Source organism: Cervus canadensis, chromosome 1, assembly GCF_019320065.1.
Source record: "Cervus canadensis isolate Bull #8, Minnesota chromosome 1, ASM1932006v1, whole genome shotgun sequence".
In the NCBI taxonomy this organism is placed as follows: domain Eukaryota; kingdom Metazoa; phylum Chordata; class Mammalia; order Artiodactyla; family Cervidae; genus Cervus; species Cervus canadensis.
The window spans coordinates 23,337,417-23,358,984 of record NC_057386.1 but is presented as its reverse complement, the minus strand read 5'-3'; the positions used below and the strand labels follow the sequence as shown (position 1 = coordinate 23,358,984).

The 21,568-nt window shown below is 45.6% G+C and overlaps 1 protein-coding gene and 1 pseudogene across 3 annotated transcripts in view; both read right to left on the bottom strand.

The window, feature by feature from the left end:
- The window catches only part of IGF2BP1 (insulin like growth factor 2 mRNA binding protein 1), a 48,280-nt gene that overhangs the window by 22,826 nt on the left and 3,886 nt on the right, over nucleotides 1–21,568 (bottom strand). The window lies entirely within an intron of this gene.
- LOC122424728 lies at nucleotides 3,853–3,978 on the bottom strand (annotated as a pseudogene).

Sequence of the window (21,568 nt, the reverse complement as noted above, 5' to 3'; positions counted from 1 at the left end):
TAGGATAACAAAATTCCCCCCAATCATATCTGCTTTGTTCATCTCTCTTAGGTTCCTCACTAGTTATATTGTACTCAGTAACCATCCGTTACCACCCACTGTGTTTCAGACTCTAGGAAAACAGAGCTAGCTACGCGAATTATTACCTGAATCATTCACCTGATACCTTTTTAATCGGTGTCTACTTCATGCTGGATGACTTTGTTCTACATGCTGGGGACACAACTGATAAACAAAACAAAGTGCCTGGCCTCAAGCTGCTCACAATTTATTAGGGGAAACATACACAAACAAATTACAGTACGAGAGTTGGCAGTAGCTAAGCTCTTTCTTTGTGCAGATACAGATTTAAACTTGTGCTCCACTTAGCACTGATCTTTAAAAGGTTATTTAACTGGAGGCTCAGTTTTCTCCTTTGTAAAACAGGGATAATACCTATTCACGGGGAGGTATAAAGTGATGTTAGATAATATTATCAAGAGCTTAGCAAAGGGTTTGGAGTAAGCATCGTACTTAAAATGTAATAATAGACACACGTGTGGATACTAAGGTGAAGTGATTAACACACACACACAATCCAGCATCGTGACCACCCCCTTCCCTCCTCCCAGGTTATTATAGTTCCTTCTTCCCATCTTTCAAATGCCTCTTAAAAATGTAATTTTCCCTGAGGAAGGCTTTCAGGTTCGAGGTTGATTCCCAGGGCAATTAATTGCTCACCACCCAAATCAATGCCCTAATCCCCGGGCTTAAAACATTTCAATTGACTTGATCTGCATTGGTCAATTGTCACTTGTCTTTGTGTATCCTCGATTACAAAACTCTCAGTTTTGGGACATGGTCCAACGAAATTCTGGGGGCACGAGGGAAAAATGAGAGCAGGAAGCAAGAAAGTCCAGTTCTAGCCCTTCAACTGCCCCCGACTGGCTCTCCTGACTAAGCCACTCAAGCTTTAGGCCCCGTGTTCCTGGCTGACATGCAAAAGGGCCAAGTCAGTTCTTGCCAAGTTAGGGGGAAAGCATGCTCAAAACACAGGAGAGCGGGACTTCCTTGGTGGTCCAGACTCCATGCTTCCAATGCAAGGGGCATGGGTTCCATCCCTGGTGGGGGAATGAAGATCCCACGTGCCATGTGGCATGGCCAAGAAAATATAAAAAAACAAAACCCTACATACACATGACAGCAAGGGAAGGGATGCTAAACTCTAACTGTAAATGTTTTGATCTTGGCTCTCTGCCAGTTCACTCATTTCACCCGTGACCAAGTCTTTAGACGTAGAACAGAAACAGAAGTATCTTTAAGAGCCCTTCTAGTTCTGCAGTTTTTAGGGTAGAGAGTCTTTATCAATGAAACATATTAATGAAATCTCTTCTGGGGTTGAAATAACTTAAGGGAAATGTGACATAATGGTTCTTTACTTTGGTTTGGTTCATGAACCTGATCTAAGGAGGTTAGATCATAGTAGGAGAAAAGAACAAGCATCAGAAACAATTCCACTTCCAGGTCCTCGGGTCCCACACCAGGCCAGCTTCTTGGGATCCAATTCAATGGCCAAGAGTGAGCTTCATGGTATCTGCATGACACGTCATATGGGATTTCCCATAAACAACTCATTTTGTGATGAAATGGGCAAAGAAAAAGCAGGAGCCTTCACAAGAGGAAAATCAAACTCTTGGCAAACTGAAGAGGTGATTTACACCATGAGAAGACTGAGAACACTGATCTACCTTAATGCTAGTGACAGGGGTCACCCAAGCTGAGGGATGACCTCCCTCAAGCAAATGCTTCTGGAAGGACCACAAGGGGATGGGCGGCTGCCAGCCTGAAATTCAAACCAGTAAGGGCTTAAAGCAGCCCCCTACGGAAGTTTAGTTTGAAGAGCACTCTTTCAGGACGGTCCCTTACTATAATCTCAGGTCAAGGGTCAAAAATACCCTCTTCAAAAAAAAAAAAAATACCCTCTTCTTACTTCAAACTCCCTCTTTTAGGGGCTTTCTTTTCAGGGTAGGGAAGAGTTGGGAGGGGATGGGGAGGTGAAATCAAATCTCAGTTTGGGATGTTAATCCATATCCTGAAAGCAATGGCAGTCTGGAATGTCTGGAATGTTCCAGGAGAAGGAGGGGGGAGGAGGGCAGGGATACCCAACCAATGAAAGAAAAGACATCCTGCAGCCCTCCCCCACCCCCAACAGGCGCGGCTCACCCACCTCTGCAGGGCACACACACCCAATCCTGGGAACCCACGCCAGGCCACTTCTGGCCTTCGAACCTGGCCAGCAAGGCAAACCTTGACAAAAACACAGAGATCAAGAACTTTTGTCTTTTAAGCCCTTGGCCTGGTTTGTATTACGTATGGTGCCACCTAATTTCTTTCCGGCCCAAAGCACATGGGGCCATGTTGAGAACTGGACCCAGTACTCAACCCCCCTCCAGGAACCCATGGCTAACTCGTTCACCCTACAGGCATTTCCGGTTGCCCAGTACAAGCTGGGCCAGGGCAGGGTGCTGAGGGCTTGGAGGGTCAGGATGGAAGCTAAGAAGCCCTGACTTCTTTACTCAGTACCTTAGTGTCCTCCTATGGAAAACAGCCAGGGCTTCTGTGAGGACCTGGAATGGGCAGGGCCTGCTAAGTCATGGTGCGCAGTCTGGGTGCTCAGTCCCAGCCCCAGTTCCAGTCCCCAGGAGACCAGCCTGGGAAGAGGTTGCAAGTCTGACACGGAGTGGCTACCTGTGATAGTAAAATGGTTAGGCTTCTGCGCTGATGGGAAACTAGCGGGAAATACCGCAGCCCACACCCCCACCTCCTGTGACAACCAAGGGCCCCAATCCAGCGCTCCACTGAGAGACAGGGTTCCACTAGCTTAGAGGGGAGCCTCTCACTACAGGCCACGGGGCACCGCACACTGAGCAGGCCCCTAATACCCAATACCCACAGTTCAGAAAAGCAAGAGAACTCCCAGAGGTTCAAGAGCCACCACCCATCCTGGAGCTGATACACCTGTGAGGTGAAAGAGTGAAGCCTCCAGCCCCTGGCGATGAAGGCAATGGTTGCACAAGTCAAATTATTTCCCTGGATGCCAACACCCTGTGGCTTCTCACCCTCTCTGCCTGCCCTAACCAGCAGGGCCCGGAGCAGCTCCCCAGACACAGAGCAATCATAGGGGATGTTCCTTTCTGATGTGGTTAGGGGCAAGCAGGGGACAGGAGGGCCACAGGGATCAAGTGACCTCATTTGAGCCCAGGGGAGATTCCAGGAGAGACAAGAAGGAGAGCGCATCTGAGCAACAGCTAAGGAGATAAGTAGGAAAACAAGAGATTTGGGAATAACAGGAGCTGGGCACCGGGAAGTATGACTGGAAGCTCCCCCAGGGCAGGGAGCTCTGGTCCCATGTCATTGACCTTGAATGGGAAGGAAAACAGTTCATTAAGGAAGACACTAACATTTAAGGAGAGCTTACCAGACGCCAGGTGCAGATTCTACACCTCCAAGAAGCCTCCCACTATCCATGCCCATGGTAACCATGGCTCCACTTTACAGACCAAGGCCCTGAGATTGAGGGGTTAAGTATCTGCCAAGTCAGATACCCAGAGTCAGAGTCAGTACTGAAACACAGGGGCTGTCTGGTTCCAGGCTCTTCCAGGCTTGCCCCCTTGTGCTGCCTTTTTGATGACAGAAAGGAAACAAAAGTCTTTGCCAAAATACAGGAAAGGTTTGGCTTGAGGACACATTTAAAATACTCATAGAGTTCAAGCATCAGAGTGAAGAGCAGACATGCTGAGTGGGTACTGCTCTCCAGGAAGTCAAAACACCCCACCTGTAACTTCTTTTTTTTTTTTATTCCCCTCCGAAGAGGGGGAGTGCACCATTCCTGGAAGTACTTCAATACCAGGTCGATGCGTGGAGTGGACGGAGCAAGCTCCTATTCCAACTCCTGTAACTTCTTAAGACACATATTTCCATAGCTAGTTGAAAAGTGATTCTATGGTTTTTGAACACTGACTATATATTTGATAATATTATAACAGGCTTTGGTAACCATTTGTTTGTTTTTGGTATCTGTGAGTCTATTTGTTTCATATATAGGTTCATTTGTACCATTTAAAAAAAAAATGAGATAAAAATTAGATTCTTAAAAAAAAAGTCAGGGAATTCCCTGGCAGTCCAGTGGCTAGAGGGTTTCCAGATGGCAAAATGGTAAAGATTTCACCTGCCAATGCAGGAGATGCAAGAGACACAGGTTCAATCCCCGGGTTGGGAAGATCCCCTGGAGTAGGATATAGCAACCCACTCCAGTATTCTTGCCTGGAAAATCCCATGGACAGAGAAGCCTGGCGGGCCACAGCCCATGGGGTGGCAAAGAGTCAGACACTCACACCAGCAGTTAGGACTCAGCAGAGGTCAAGGGTTCAATCCCTGGTAGGGGAGCTAAGATTCCACAAGCCTCAGGGCATGGCCAAAATGATAGAATACTGATTTTTCAGAAATACATACTGAAATAGTTACAGATAAGATGTCATGTCTAGGTTCACTTTAAAGTAACCAGGGGGAAAATTAATACAGATTGAATATGATTTGGTAATTTTTGGTGATGGGTACGCGGGGGAATTATTTAATTATCCTTTCTACTTGAGTCGAAGCCAATGAAGTTTTCTTCTTTTGTTTTTATTAGCAAGAATCCAGGCCCTGGTGAGCTGCCTCATGGGGGCAGGGAGGACGGGGCTGAGGTCCAGTAGAGAGACAGGCAGATGCACACGTAGGACCCTTTCAGAAGGGGGCCTCCCCAGACGGCAGGATGCACACCTGGACAGAACACGCCCTGGGAAGTCTTTGGGTCTTCGGGAGAACAGCTAAAAGCTGCCTGCCCCGGGAAGTGTTCTTGTTCTAACCCCTGCAGACAAACCACCTCCTTCCTCCTTCCACCCCCATTTGCAGAGAGTAGGATGCCACCTTCAATTATGCTCGAGACCTCATCTTGCCCTAGAGAAAAGCCTCCCTTTACACCAAGGTGGAGCAAGCCAGTTGTGGGGAAAGAGGCAATAATAGGTTTTGGAAAACTGTTCAGGCTTGGGGCCCCAACCCCCAGAGCCTCCTATCAGAATCAAACCAAGGCTTTCATCTCTCCAGAGAACTAGGATTAAGTCAGATTCTCCAGATTAGACCCTCATCTCCACCTCTCCCCCAGGTCATGGTTCTCTGACTAGCAGGCTGCATGCTCTTGAGCAAGTCAGGCCTGCAACTCTCCAGACCTCAGTGCCTCACATCACAGAAACAAGGGTTAGGATCAGTCCATTTGGTCTGATCCAGATTTGGATCAGAGATTTGGTCCCCATTTACCAGTCCATAGGGATCCCGGATTTGGTCCCCGGGTCAGGAAGATCCCCTGGAGAAGGAAATGGCAACCCACCCCAGTATTCTTTGCCTGGGAAATCCTACGGACAGAGGAGTCTGCTGGGTTGCAGGGTCAGAAAGAGTCAGACATGACTGAGTGACTGATCATGATGAGCATGAAGTCTTAGGAACCCAATGTGTAATTTATTTTACTTTATTTTATTTGGTCCAGGGGCCAAATCTGGGATCCAAACCTGGATCTTGTGTTCCCAGATAAGAGATCAACCCTGTCCACCTACAGTAATACACTTTCTTTTTTTTAAATGTATTTGGCTGTGCCAAATATTTATTTAGTTGTGGCGTGCAGGATCTTCACTGTGGCATCTTTGCGGTGGAAGGCGGGATCTTAGTTCCCTGATCAGGGATCAAACCCAGGCCACTCTGCACTGGGAGCATGAAGTTCTAACCACTGGACCACTAATTTTAAAAGTTCCTACACTTTTTTAATTATAAGAGTGATTTTCTGTGTCTTAATGGTCTACATAAGTGGTTGTGAACCAATTTTTCCCCTGGAGATTCCCATTAGGAAATATGATAAAAGGTAAGAACACTCTTCACCAGAAAGATGCAAACTTTCTGCACACAATTTAAAGATTTCATGGGTTAATGAAAGCTTTGGAATCCATCCATAGCCCAAAGTTAAGACACTCTCCCACACACCCACACTTAACTTCATCCCCAGTGATACCCACATTCACTCCAGCCTCCAGGCACCTCCTCCAAAACGTGGGAAGAAACAAGCCCAAGGCAATTAGAAAACGAAGCTTGCCTGGTGATGCGGTTGGGGTTATTGGCTATTTTAGAAGAGTGAGCAACTAATTAAGATTTTTCAAACTTGCAGTGACACCATATTCTTTTCATTCTAATCAGCAGTCAAGGTCACTACCACTTTCTTAAGGTTTCTGGTGTCCAGCTGCTGGAGTCATTCATTCCAGACTTTCTTGGCACCTGCTATGCACTGAACCTGTGTTGTCCACACTGCAGTAGCCATTAGTCTAATCACATGTGGCTAACTGAGCACTTCAAATTAGCAACTGAATTTTTTCTTTAAAATAAAGGTTTTATATAATTTAACTTTTTCTTCTCTAAATTTTATGAACTCTAAATACAGATCAAATGCGTCCAATGAAAACTTATCATATGAATTGGAACAGGCTCTCACAGGAAAATAAATTACACATTGGGTTCCTAAGACTTCATGCTCATCATGATCAGTCACTCAGTCATGTCTGACTCTTTCTGACCCTGCAACCCAGCAGACCCCTCTGTCCATAGGATTTCCCAAGCAAAGAATACTGGGGTGGGTTGCCATTTCCTTCTCCAGGGGATCTTCCTGACCCAGGGACCAAATCGGGGTCTCCTGCATTGCAGGTGGATTCTTCACTGCCAAGCAACCAGGGAAGGTAGTATCCCCAAAAATTAATAATAAAGCAGTAAAAGTAAGTTTATACAGATTGCATGCTGACAATAATCTTTGAATAAATTTTAAAAATAATTGTTGAGTTAACCTTCTACATTAATTTAACTTTTTTGAACTTCCCTGCTGTTCCAATGGTTAAGAATCCACCTGCCAATGCAGGGGATATGAGCTCAACACCTGCCAATGCACGGGACGTGAGTTCGATCCCTGTCCAGGCGGATTCCTCACTACTCGGAGCAACTAAGCCCGTGAACCACAACCAGTGAGGCCATGTTACACACAAGAGAAGCCACCGAAATGAGGAAGCCCTGGAAAAGCAATGAAGACCCGGCAGAGCCAAAAATAAATTTAATTTTTTTTTTTCAGTTTCTTCTCAATGTGGCTATTAGAAAATTTACACTTACATATGTGCCTTGCCTCACATTTCTATTGGACAGTGCAAGGCAGGGTACTGCAGTACAGGGCATGGAGGGATGAGGAAGCTAGGCAAGCCTTCTGCTTTCAGTTTACAGTCCAGCAGGACACCCTAGCTTGGTTAGGGATGGGAGAAGGGAACAGACGAGGTTAACTGCGTTGAGGAGGTGGACTGGGCACAGTAACCCTTCAGAAGTGGGTGATATTGTCGACTCCTCAACAAGAGAGTCCCATGCAGCTGACACCAGAGAAGAGGGACCGCCCCCCTCCCAAAGCTGGCTTCCATCCCAGTTGCTTTGCCCAACTGAAAAATCACACATAAAAGATGTCCTAATGTGCCAACCTCTGCCCCTTCCATAAGATCACCATTGACCCAGTCCTTCCTCCCCACCCTGCCTCCTTATCCCTGTAGAGTGGAGAGGTGGAGAAAAAAATAATTGTGGAGGAAAGCTTCTGAAGGGGGCGGACCTGGCACGCTCCAAGGATGGCAGTAGCTGAGAAAGGGGGCGGGGCTGGGGAGGGGAGGAGAAGCTGGCCCAATGCCCAGGGCTCTGTGCCAGGCTGATCCAGAGGTAGGGCAGCCAGACAGGCAGGCAGCCGGGTGGGTTGACGGGCAGGGTAGGGGCTGGAGAGGAAAACACGGACCTGCTGGAAGATGCAGGACCAGGCAGAGCAGATGCCACCACCAAGGGGTCAAAGTATTGGGGGAACTGGACAGCAGGGACAGCACTGGAACGTACCCCTGGTCCCTCCAGCATGGTCTTTTAAAGGTATGCAGCGCACACACCGGCCCGCGTGCTCCGTGTGTGCTCCTGAGCTAATGCTGAGGAAAGGAAGCAAATTCTGGGGAGAAACTCTGGGACGAATCGTATTCCCTCTTTGGAAGGCTCTTGTGCTTTGTTTAAAGTGCTCCTGGTCTGCATGGAATCAGGGAAGACGACAGGGATTCATCAGGCTTCTCAGATGACCAAGGACACACACACATCATTAACCCAGCAACAGGAAGTCCCAGTTGAAGAAAATCAGATTCCTACACAGAGGAAATCAGATGTAGACACTGAGGTCTAACAGAATCCTAAATAGTCACCCTCATTTTATAGGAGAAACCAAGGCACAGGAAAAGGAAAGAGACTTGGAAACTGAGGTAGGACTAGAACTCAGCTCTCCTCCCAGGCTGGTTTCTGCTCATCTCACCAAACTTCGGTTCTTTCTCTCTAACAAGAAGTGTTAACACAGCAGAAGCTTGTATAGCCCCAATGTCAGCAGCAGGAAAAATGCCCATATTCTGTATGGCTAAGTGCGTGCCAACTGGCTTTTATTGCATGCGGCTCCAATTTGGGCACAGGATTTAACTTGCAGAAGAGCTAACTACACTATAATACGGCTGGATGATTGTCAGAGAGATTTGTTAGCAGAGAAAAAGTATAGTCACCAAATATTGTCTTACAAAATTTCATTTTGGTTTGGGATAGGCAGGAGTGCAAAGGTGACAGGCAGTTGGGAAGGCGCTACCTGGTGTTGGAGAGCAGGCAAAGGAGAAATAAATCCTTTGCTCAATTTACTCATCTCGGAAATACATGGTTTGACTAGAGAGCCCACTTTTTTTTTTTCCTTGCCCATCTGGGCAGCGCCAGAGGAAGCCAAAACAGAAGCTGAGACAGTGGAGCTCTTTCGAGACAAATTCCAAGTCGGCCTGGGCCAAGTGCCACTCCCCCCCTCCACAGTGCTCTCTCTGCCTAGAATCCATGCTCTTTCACCTGAGGGCTACCTAGAGCCAGAGTTGGCCTCCTCAGCTCTACAGTGTGAAGTGTGAGGTGTGAAGGAGCCATGCACTAAGCCGAATGCATGGAGACAAACAGGAGAGGTGCCCATTGTGAGCAGCGCGACCCTGCGGGTGGAGGGAGCGACGCTGTGGGTAAGAAATGAACCACTGGGGACACTGCACACCTTCATTCTCTGGCTGGTAGCGGGAAGTGTTTCCAGGATCTTCCCTCAGAGTGGCGGAGGCTAATACACTCTGACTGAGGGAAAGGTAGAGGAGGCTAGAAAGACCTCATGGAGATTGATTTAGCTTTCATCCCCTCAGTGGAGATACCAGCATCTCTCCAAGTAGCTTCAGAGCCAAAAGGTCTGGCCTCAAGGGCCAGAGACCTGGCTGAAGGTGGAGCTGCCACTCAGGGGAAAGCACTGCCAGGGTGTGCCTTAGAAATGAAACAAGGGGACGGCAGGGGGGTCCTCCCCTCATGAGGGACCAACAAGCTCTGAAGCAAAGCTCCAGGCTAAGATTTTGAGGCAGAGAAGCAAAGAAATGGAAACTAGACCAGTCTTAAGAGAAACCTTCTTCTCTTCTTCTGCAACTCACAGTTTGCACTGAGAAAGAAAGACCTTGGTGTCACTCGGGTGCTTCTTGGAATTGCTAGTGTTCCTGTGAAAGGATGGGAATGTATGCCAGTGGACGTTGAAAAATACAATTCACCCTGTTGGTGGGAAGGCGCTCTGGTTGTGTTCCTCCAACAGGAGGTTAACAATCTCAAGGAATTCTCTCCTCCAGCTGCCAACACAGACCTGTTGGTGGTCGAAAACTTCAGGACCTGCTGTTTGTTTCTTCCTAGTGGGTAGTGCATCAAAACAACTCTCCTCTGCCCCGGCTTGTGCGGGAGCCACATGCCCTCTCTGCAAAGGCCTTTCTCCCCAGTCCCAGACTCTGCCAGGGCGTCCCATCAGCGTCATGCGAGATGGTTCTCCTCATCCTGGGCCAGGAGCAGGGGCAAGGGCTCTAAGAGCCCAAGGGACCCAGGGCGGTGAGGACAACGGGGAGCAGGCGCGGCAAGGCAATGGAGAAAGAGGTGCCTGGGAAGGGCGGCAGCAGCTGAGGGTGGGGGAGGGCTGGCAGCAGCTGGGGGGGAGGAGGGGAGTCCTCATGAACGGGCAATTGAGAAGGGCCGAGCAGCTGAGCGGCCGGGCTGGCGTCGCCGGGCCTGTGCCCCACGTGGGCCGGCCCCTTCCCCCAGCCCCTCTCACCTCACCCGGGGGAAGCCGAGCGCTCAGCCCCCCAACCGGGCTGCTGGGTGGGCCGAGTTGGCAGAGCACAAGGAGGGGGACAGAGGGTGTGCCCGGGGCCCGCGGGGGCCCGCGGGGGCCCGCGGTCTAGAACGTTCTGCCGCCAGAACCCCCTCGGCTTCCCGACTCGCCACAGCCGGTCCCACCCGGCCCAGGGGGCCCCGGGCTCCCCGCGCAGGGCCCGGAGGGGGAGGGGACAGCCGCCGGGGGCTGCCGGGTGGGGGTGGGGACCAGGACTTTGCCCTTTGTCTCTCTCTCCAGAGCCACCGGCCGAAACCCGACCCCATCAGCGAGCCAGGCAGCCAGCGAGGGGCAGGCTCCCCCTCTGGGGTCCTTTAGTAAATCCAGACCCGACCTCCCTGTGGTCAGGGCTGTGACTGAGGTGGTCCTGTGGGGGAGGGGGCTTCCCGCCTGCAAACAGGCCTGCAAGCATTTAAGTGGGAACCGGTTGGGGGTAGGGGGCTGGAAGTGGGGCCGCAGAAGCAGGAGGGGAGAAAATGGCCCGGGAGGCGGCATTCCTTAGAGACCTCGGCTGGGCTGTGGGAGGAGGCAGGACCCGGGCCGGGAGGCCTCCCACTGAGAAGGCAGGAACTGAGGCCTGGGAGTGGGGTGGGCTGGGGGCGCGGAACCAAGAGGCCTTCCGGGCCTCGAGAAAAAAAGACCCTCCTCCCAGGGCGTTCTGGGAGCCACTATAGAAAATTTATAATCAAAGAGTCACACCTCCATGCAGAGTAGAGCATTTGTCTAGGGGTGCGAATGACATTCTTTTGTCCGCCCTCTTGGGGTGTCATCAGTTAATGATAGTCTTATTAATAACTCACGTTTACACAGTACTTTAGCAAAGAGGCGGACACAACTGAGCCACTAACACTGTAAGGTTTACAATCCACACTCTCCTATGAGCCTAGAACACAAGAGGTTGATTTGAGCCTCTAAATGACAGAATATTGAGAATATTTTTATTTTCATTCTGCAGCTCAAAAACAGGCTCAGAGGTTAAGTGCCTAGTCCCAAGTTGACACTAGCCCGCAAGTGTCACCACACCATGAAGCCTGCTCCTGCTCATCAGGAAAAGGTAACTGGGTTCTCGCTCCTCAAAAACGTGTATGAGCTATGAATTATGATTCTGTAGGCTTGTAACAAAGGTGAACTCTTTGTCCTTTCCTGCTAGGAGGAGGCAGGGTGGGAGGGGAAGCCACTTGGGCCCTGCCCTTCCCCCCAGCCTCCCATTTTCCCCAGGTTTGAACCTAAACAAAAGGAAAAGGGAAAGAAAAAAAAGGAAAGGGACGGAGAAGGCAATGGCAACCCACTCCAGTACTCTTGCTTGGAAAATCCCACGGACGGAGGGGCCTGGTGGGCTGCAGTCCATGGGGTCGCACAGTCAGACACGACTGAAGCGACTTAGCAGCAGCAGCAACTCTGATACAAAGGGGTACAAATATTATTCTGACCATGGAGTCTATAAATATTTCTTATAGAAACTTAAAAAAAAAAAAAAAAGGAAAGGGAAAAAAAAAAAAAAAAACATCAGCCCAAAGCTCCAGTCCTGGCACCTCCAAGAATGCCAAAGGATGGGAGCTCTTAGAACTTACATACAAACCCAGTTTATTTTCAGGGTTTGGAGATGGGAAGGTTTCAGATGGCAGGAGGCCCAAGAACATACTGACCCCAGATCCCAAAGTGTACCCACATCTGGCCAGAGGGCAAGCTGAGATGGACATCTGAACCCTAAACCACTCAAGTCCTTCTCCAATTCATTTGGCTCCCTTTCCGTAGGTTTTTCATTCAGAGAAGAATTCCCACTTCCTATCACAGCTGCCCAGACATAGGGAGAACGTTCTTAGTTTTCCTCAACCAGTCAAGATTGCCTGAAAATCCCAATGATGAAAATACAATGTAAAGCAGGTATAAAACATCTACAGAGTCAGGAGGCTCAGAACACGGGAAAAAATGTCAGGCATGTTTTTATTCGCTAACCTTATGCTCTCCCCCCAAAAAACATTCAACTTCTCTTAAAGGATCAGCTGCTCCCACCTTCTAAGAGAGCTCAGCCTTGAAGGTACAAAGGTCTACGTTTGAATCCCAGCACTCCATATTCAAGGTACAGCCTTGGCTAAGCTACCATAACCACTTAGAGGTTCAGCTCCTTCTGTGGCGTGAAGACTAATGCCTGCAGGGTTCTTAGAAGTCAATGTAGGAACAATGCCTACATCTGAGTAGATATTCAATAAATGCTTATCATTGCAAAAGGCACTCATCTTTTGAGCTACAGCACAAAGATGTTCAATAGGAGAAATAACAGTGACATATTCAGTATCTACCTGGAGGGGGGCTCTGCTCTCCCCACTAGGATACCACCACTGTCTTCCAAAAGAGTTATCACCCCACAAACATCTCGCTGCCTGCCCACAGTTTTCTCCCAAATCCACTCCTATTTTTTCTGCCCATCCTCCGAAACACAGCTTACACTCACTCAAAGCCTACCTCCTGCTAGTTCCTGAGGTTGTGTGCCTCCCATTGCAGTCTCTTGGCTTCTGTGGTCCCACAGCTTTTCTTGGATCTAAAGTGAAAATGCTGGGGGGCAGGAATGTTATCTTGCACCTTTTTTGTGCAGCTCCTTCTCCCTATGTCTCCATTCCCTGCCCTGAAAAAGACCAAATAATGCTAGATAAAAACCAATGAATAATCAAATGTTTAATTCAGGAGAAGGGTCAGGCAAAGACTCCCATTTTATATAAAATGGGGAGGTGGCCACCATGTAAGAAAATCAAAACCGATGATGCAAATACGGCTGGAGGGAGGTAGGAATGGGGTGTTACTGTTTATGGGGTACAGAGTTTCAATCTTGCAAGATGAAAGGATTTCTAGAGATAAGTGGAGAGGATGGCTGCACACCAATGTGAATATTCGTAGTACACCTGTACTGTGCACTTAAAAATGCGCAATTTTATGCTCTATATATTTTACTTCATGAAATTGTTTTAATTATTGCTTACTAATTTTAATTTTTAATATAAAGATTTAATTTTTAAATTTAAAGTTAATTATTTTTACTATGCCACACAGCTTATCAAAAAAAAAAAAACAAGGATAGAGGAGGAAACCTAAAAGCTCCAGGAGAAAAATGATCTGATAAAGTGCATTTCCTTGCATCTCCACACTAAAGACTAAGGTCTGTCTTTGTATTACATCTTGTTCTTTGTATTTCTGGTACCTGGCAGAGGGCATGTCAATAGCAGCTCTGAATAGATAAAAATAAGTGCATGCATGCATACTTGCATGAATAGAGTTACCAAGCTTTGGAGCAATATGCAAACATCAGATGTCTAGTTAAATATTTTCTTATATGATTTAGTTGTAAGTATGTATTTTTAAAATTACACCCCACTTCATCCCCTAAAATGGCTGATGACTGAGTGGCAAGACCCCCACACACTCAGACTAAAGTGGCTGACCATGTGGTGTTTCAGAGGAGAAGAGAGGAACTTGGGCCTAGACAGGCATTATTCTTCTTCTAGTTAAAATTTCAGGGAATTCCCTAGAGGTCCAGTGGTTAAGACTCTACACTTTCGATGCACAGGGCAGGTGTTCCATCCCTGGTTAAGGAACTAAGATCCCACACACCAAGGGGCACAGCCAAAAAAAAGAAGTTTAAAGAAAACTACCCAAGATGGTCAGGGGCAAGGGTGGGAAAGTGAAACAAAGATGATCAGAGAGATCTGTAAGGTTGTGAGGTTTGTGAAATCATTTTATCCCCCCTCCTGCCTCCCACAGCTTATTCTAGACTTATATCATTCCAGCCTATTCTAAAAAGTCAGCAGAAGCAGCTTTGAATCAAAATGGTAATAAACATTGGGAGGAAACCCCTCTATACAAAATGAAACTTCAGCCAGCTAGATTTTCCCTTCTTCCACATTAAATAAAAAGTTGCTGGAGTGGACACTCCAGAAAAGAAGTGAAAAGATTATTCTTCTGAACCCTGCTGTCTCCCCAGCCAACATCTTATTTACATCCAGTCCTCGCTCAGAACAAACTGGCTGCAGCCACCAACAGCCACGTCTGTGAAGGATCGTCTTTGCCCTTTAATTTAGGGTTCCGTCTCCAAATCCTGCCAAGGCAACTGCTCTCTATTACAGTTGGACTTCTCCTCCCAAGCAACTTAGAGACCTGGAGGAGGAAGTGGCATAAATGTCTAATTCTGAATAGATAGCCCCAACAAGTTTACTCCACCCAACAGCCCCCACTTTAGTTCCTGTCTCCCCTCATTTTCTCCTCCTCAAGAGTACCTAATGGAAAGTTGACAAGCCCCAAGCAATCCCAAATGCCACTCCAGAAAAGAGGCAACACACATCATTCCACATAAACTAATTGTAAAACCCTTTATATTAACTGATTAAAGTCACAAGTCTGTTAAATGGCCAAAAACCACATCCGGATTTAAAGCCCTACCCCTCCCCACCCCACTAAGAGAAGAGTCAATCCTCACTCTCTGGACTGAGATGTGGAAAGGCGCTCTAAGTCTGTGGGTAAGTATGTTTGTACCTTTTGAGCAGAAAGGTCTGAAGAAAGGAAGTGGACAAGAAGGTGGATCCGGAGTACACCTTTGGAGACTATTTCCAGACCAGGGAAACAAACTGAGACCACCACGGCTTTGCCATCTAAGCGGGCACACAGAGGGGAGCCATGGATGCAGTCACTACCTCTGAACCCAAGGGACCCCCAGCTCCTGAATGCCTACTTTGTTAGCGTAAGTAAGAGCAGACAAACATGCCCATCTCCTACCAGGGAGGGGAAGCTGCTTATTTCTTCCTTCCTCAGACCTTCTAGAGGACTTAAGAGTCCCCTTCACCTGGAATTCTCACAGCACCTACCTCATCTGCAGAATTAGGGGAGCTCTCCCCTCACCAGTTTCCCTACCTACAAGCACCTTTGACAGTAGCACCAGAGTAAAATTTCAGTGAGGAACCTGGTCCAGGCTGAGGGCACCAACAATGGAAAATATGCTCTATTCTCCTAAAAGGATAGCTAAGAGACAATGGTAGGGCCCATATCTAGGGGTTCTTGGCAGTTGCCCTGGTGAGCTTCATCTCTATCTCCCAAAAGGTGGCCTTTCCTTTTAGCACACAGGTTATCAAAAGCATCCTACACACAAATCCCCTTCAATATGCCTATCCATCATTGTTCCACATAAAATGCACACCATATTCACAGAAGTGGACTTGAACACCCTACCTACTGCCTTAGGAAAATAGCCCAATGGTTTCACCCAGTCCAAAGACAGGAGGCACAAGTCCATATCGAAAACAAAGAATAGGAACAGCTCATGTGTGGTAGCACCAGTTTACAGTTAAGGTAATGGTGGCTCAAGGAGATTAATTAACGTTTCCAGTTTCCCAGTCATTGCCTGACTCCAAAACTCTTCAAAGATCTCTGGAGACACCTGGAAAGGTGTCCACACTCCTGTAGGACTGAAGTAGGGACCTAGGGAAGGTCATGAGTCTCTGACCTAATAATAGTGCTTCCTCTCTCCTTGAGCCTCGAGAAAATGATTCCTGTCCTCCCTGCTCCTGTTGCCAAAGAACTCAGACTCCATAAACAACCTTTACACAAAACAATCTTTTAAAAATTTCTAAATTCTCTCATTTCTCCTCTTAAAGATTCTAACTATATCCAATTAACTAAATTAAACCATCCAATCAAACTTCACTCAAACTTAACATTTTCCATTCCAAGTGGCCAAAACATCTGGATGAAAAACTAATTTTTAAAAACTGAAACTAACTCAAAATGAGTAAAAATGAAGTCTTCCTTAACCCACTTTTCCTAAGGAAATGTTGAGAGGATTGACTAACATCCACAAAACAGATATGGTGTAGAGGGAAAAGAGAAAATGAAAAGGGATCCTTCACTTCTTCCGTCTCCTCTCTAACAGAGGTGTTCTCCACAACCCCCCGGCCAAACTATGAACAAAGTTCCCACCCATCCTGACCAGTCACTTATATATGCCTTTAGCCACCAAAATGCCACTTGTCTAATAAATCAGACTTGTCCTTAGGGGTTTTGAAAATATCTGGACAATCTAGTGAAAAATTCTTTTTGTACTCTTCCAGTTATTTGCTCTGTATTTCATACAAAAGCAGTTTGCTGGTGGCTCACCATGCTCTCTGCTCTCTGCCACATGACCAGAACATCAGATTCTGGAAGCCTGGACTTCTGCACTAGGACTGCGTTTCTGGTGGTGTTTGTTCTGTATACAGTTACATTTCAGCGTTTCGCAATCAAGTTTTCTCCAACTATATTAAAATGATGAGGTCCAGACCTACTCTTCTCCTGTGATTTACCCATAATCAACACACATCTTATTTCAGCAGTCTGCATTTAGGGTGAAAGCTTGTTCAAGCCTCTTCTTCCTTCACTCCATGCCTCTTTATTGCAAACCTACTGGCTGCAAAGGAGAAGCAGGTCTTACAAAGCTGACTCTGCTTGTTCAATACTAGGATGACCCCTTGGACCTACTAAAAAGTACAGAGCCCCTGTGAACAAACTCCAGGTTCTTCTACTAGAACGCAGTTAACAAACCGAGGACTGGATATCTCCCTGTTTGTGCTGCCATCACAGGCGCTCTCCTGGATGATTGTTTTTCAGCCAAATCAAATCAATTACCAAAAAAAAGCATACATTTTAATTCCACCTTTTTTCAAGGACAGACCTTTTCTTATTTCTTTTGACAGACATTTAAAAAGGTGTGGACTGGACACAGGTGGAAATGGTATGCAAATCTGACGTTAACATGGAGTCAAACACTGGTGGAGACCCTGAGAAAGATCTCCACAGCCTCGCCAGTGGCCGACTGAAAGACCTGTTGTCAATCATTTACAACTGAATAAAACCCATGGTAGACCCTCTGGTTACTATTACCCCCTTTGTTATTGTTTCAGTCAGCCTTTGGGACGTGGGGACACACAGTCCATCTACTAAAGATTAAATATTATCCCACCCTGTTAACTCTCCAAGGTTCTATGCCCCATGGCTAAGGGCCTCAGGTCTATGGGATAGGGCAGCAGCTAGAGGCACTTCCATTTTCTCTCCACCTCTCTCATCCTCTTACTTTCCCCTGACCCGCTCTTTTCCTGTCTCCTCTGCCTCTTCACTCCACATTCACCCACCAGCCTTTAGCTTTTGCCTTAGAATGGAAATGTCTTGAGGCAGCGCGGGCGCTGGAAGGTCTGCACCATGGGGCCTGGGACCTCTCTTAGTGTGGAAGGCCGGGTAAGCCGCGGCGAGGTTTGGGATCTGGGGGCTCCCAGGACCAAGACGAGGCTGTGGGCCGACGCGTCGCAGCCAGGGGTCTCGGGGACCCTGGGAAAGGAAGCCCTCCTCGGAGACCCAGGCCTGCGGCTGTTCCCGGGCAGGGGCTGGCTCAGAGGCAGGCGGGGGCCCCTGCGCGGAGCGGGCAGAGATTGCGAGGCCGGGGCTGGGCTGGGGCTGCGGCGGGCGGGGAAGGGTTAGGGCAGCGGGGCCGGCGCGGGCTCTCCAGGAAGCGCCTCCAGCGCCGCCTCGACTTTCTCTGCTTTTTTGAAAAAGCGAAGGGAAGGCAGGCAACTCCGAAAGCAAAAATCGCCTTGCCCTGGGCTGAATCTAACACCGTCTTCTAAACCTCGTGTCTGAGAGCCCCTCTCCCGTCGGTCGCTGTGCGCCTCCGGCCGCTCCTCTTTAAAAGGGAAGCGGGCAATCCACCCCAACCCCCATCTCTCTTTCTTTTTTTTCCCCGTCTGGAATTTCCAACCCAGGACTAACTCGTCTGATTTTTCCAGTCTCCCCTGCTGCTTTTTTCCTCCCCTTTTCTCTCCCAAACATTCCCATCCCAAAATCTAAGCTGCACTTTCTGGAAGGCATTAGCCACATTTAAGAATCTTTTAAGAGGACGGGGAACGAACAAGACGTAATTTAAATTCTAACAGTTGGCAAAATGTCTGTTCTTCAAACGCCTTTGGTTCATACATTTATTCTAATGACAACATGACCAACACCAACACCACCCCCCCTACACACACACAAATCAACACACCTATGACCAATATATATCTTTCATCATAAAAACCCTTAAACGTCTACAAATAGCACTTAGGTCTCCCTTTTTTCACTTTAAATCAGATCTGAAAAAAAAATTTAGGGTTCAAAAATTTTATACTAAAAAATTCTTTTTATACTCAAAAGCCTATCTCAGTGGGATCTTTGTCAACTGACTGTTACACATTATGGAATAAATAAGCTCAAAACAACAAGGCTTAAAAGTACCCAAACACACAAAGTATGATTCAAATGACATATATTAAGGTAATTTTAAAAGATTAGATGCTCTGAAGCTTTGAATCAAGATTCTTCCAATGGTTAACATCATGTATTTCACCTCTAAAACATAATTACAAGAATGTTTTGCTCTCGTTCCAGCAAAGTCTATGCCATTACAATTTTACATTTGGAGCAGTTAACTATACTTTGAATAAATTAGTGATGGGAATTACAATTCTTCCACCTCTTTACGCAAAAGTTCTCCATCTGGGAAACCACTGGAATAAAATTTCATCTACTTTGGGTTAGAAAGCCAAGGATTCTGGAAACCTACAGCTCTTCCAAAGGACAGTCTTATACCACTGTCTTTAGGAAAGTCATCTTCAAATACTGAGCACTAAATGCTAAGTTAAAGATTTCTCTAGCAGTGAAAAAAATTAATTTACAAACATTTACTTTCTAGGTGACAATTAAAATGGAAAGAGTGAATTGATTCCCACCTTTCCTCCAAACAGTGCAGAAAAATTAAGAATCAACTGATTTTTTTCAACTTATTTAAAACTCAAAAAAAACTTCTATTAGTTAAGAAAACCTTTTTACTAGAAGTTTCAAACTATTACTACTATCAACTTACTTGTTGAAGACCTGGTCAAATGTACCTTTCAGCTATAACCACTAAGGCAAAAGTGCCTGCAAAGACTCCCACTCTAGTACTTTTCTTCCTTTGAAGTTTTTTTTTTTTTTAAAGACATTCCCTTGGTTCTTATAATTCATTTAAGCCCATGAGAACAATTTTCCTTAAAGGCAAACCCATTCCTGAAGGCAAAATTTTTGTCTTGTTTTGAATACATTCAGTGATCCAGTTATTTCTTTAGTGTCTCCACAAATCACTTAAAAATATTTGTTGCTATACATAAGCCATCCCTTTATAGAGATTTTTAAAGCAACCAACTTTGAAAAATTAAACCCTAAAATCAGAATAAAGTTTTAATACATACTCTTCTGAGAGTTCTCACACTTCATATGGCTGGAAGACCATTTTTTGTGTGTTTTTTGATAGTTAGAAATACAAGGGAAAAAGTGTTCAATTAGCCCACCTCATTTTAAGTCAGAGAAAACAACACTAACCTGCCTAAGAAAATCAAAGTCTTCATCTTGAACACATTTCACCTAGAGAAATGGAGTACATCTTTCCTTTTTTGTCCCTTAACAACACCTTTTATTTTGATGACACCAGTTGACAGGAGGTATGCTATCTTTAGGCTACATTCCTCTAGAAAAAGTCACACACAGTGGTCAATGAAACAAAAATTTAATTCCCTTTTAAGGAATTTTCTTCCAAAATACCCAAGTCTCATTAGGATGATACCCTTTTACCTTCACTACTTAAGTGTCTCAGATTTAATAATAAATAAATAAATACAATTGCTTTCCACAATTGTTTCTAAAATGCTTTTGCTTTCCCGCCTTTGTCTTAACACATGACAGTAAATTTATATAAATTCTCAACAGTAAGCTGATAAATTCTCAACAGTAAGCTGAAACTCTTGACTAAAATTCCAACACTGACTAAGAGGGTATTTGGAAAGGTGATCTCAAGAGAAATTTAATGCCACTCATCTAAAAAATTTAATTTAATGTTTTCAGTTTAAATGTATAGTGTTCATTCTCTTGAGTTCTTAAAAAGGAACAAACAATTTCTCAAATAGATACAAGGTTAAAACAAAATATACTAATACTTCAGAATCAGTTACTCAGAGGGAACTGCTAAAAAATATTGTATCTTTTGCTTGCTAACCCCCCACCTTCTAAAAACAAAAACACCCCAGGAACTAGGTTGGGAGGTTTTTATGAATCTCTTGGAAATCTTTAAAGCCATAGTTCATTTGGAACACAGTACATCAAGAAGAGTTCTCCTCTATTTTTAAACAGTGAAAACAATATACACACACACACACATCCCACATATATATATATATACACACACACATATATATGCACCATTGTTCATTTTGCTTAGAATACATTAGTCATAGTTAATTAACTAGTTCCTGTTCTGTACATCCACAAAACTAAAAAAGTCAGTAACAAACCAACTGAAGAAATACTTTTCAGACAGACTGAAAACACATACCACAACATGCTTCCTCAAAGAACACAAAATGATAGAGCAAACCAACTTCAGGAAAACAAGCCTTTTTTAAATCCTAAAACTTCAAAAATTGATTCATTCTAGAAAAATGAAGTGCCTTACCACCACTCAGAGAAACAAAACACAACTGACTCAATGTTTGTGCTCAAAAATTGTTTCAGGAAGGGGGAGAATACACAAAAGTTTGAACAGGGGTGTGGAAAGGAAGATTTTGTACCCAGTCCTCACAAACCCCACCCTTGCCCAACTCAAAGAAGCCCTCAGTAATACATTTTGGAGGGAACAAGCAGCAGCCTAAAAATGGCTTTAAAGCAAGCAGATGGCTTAGGGGAAAAGATCCATAATATACACAGCACGATGAAAATTAAAATATAAATGTTTTGGGTTCCATTTCATCACATTTTGCTATTTTTCTTGCTTTTCACTTCATTCCCTTTAAAATTTAAACCATCCTTTAGAGCAAAAGGAAAAAAAAAAATTCCACATATTTCAGAATTCCAGTTATTCTGGTTATTTCCCATCAACAAGTTTCAAACACTCAGCTTTCAGTTCAAAAATCCACTATCTTCTCAGTAAATCTACTGATGTCAGTGTACATACTTCTCTTATTCCCATCTCCATGAAATGCTTCCAAATAATAAATAATACGTTTTTTTCTTTCTTCTGATTTTATTGCCTCTTTATTCCTTAACCCTAATTGCCTTTCCAATAACAGTGTATTTCAAGCACTGGAGGTTAAATCACAAGCTCTATAAACATAGTTACAAGTCATATTGATCATCTATAGATACAATAGTTCCCTGTTACTTAAATATCTCAAGCTAAAGCACTGAACAGATTTT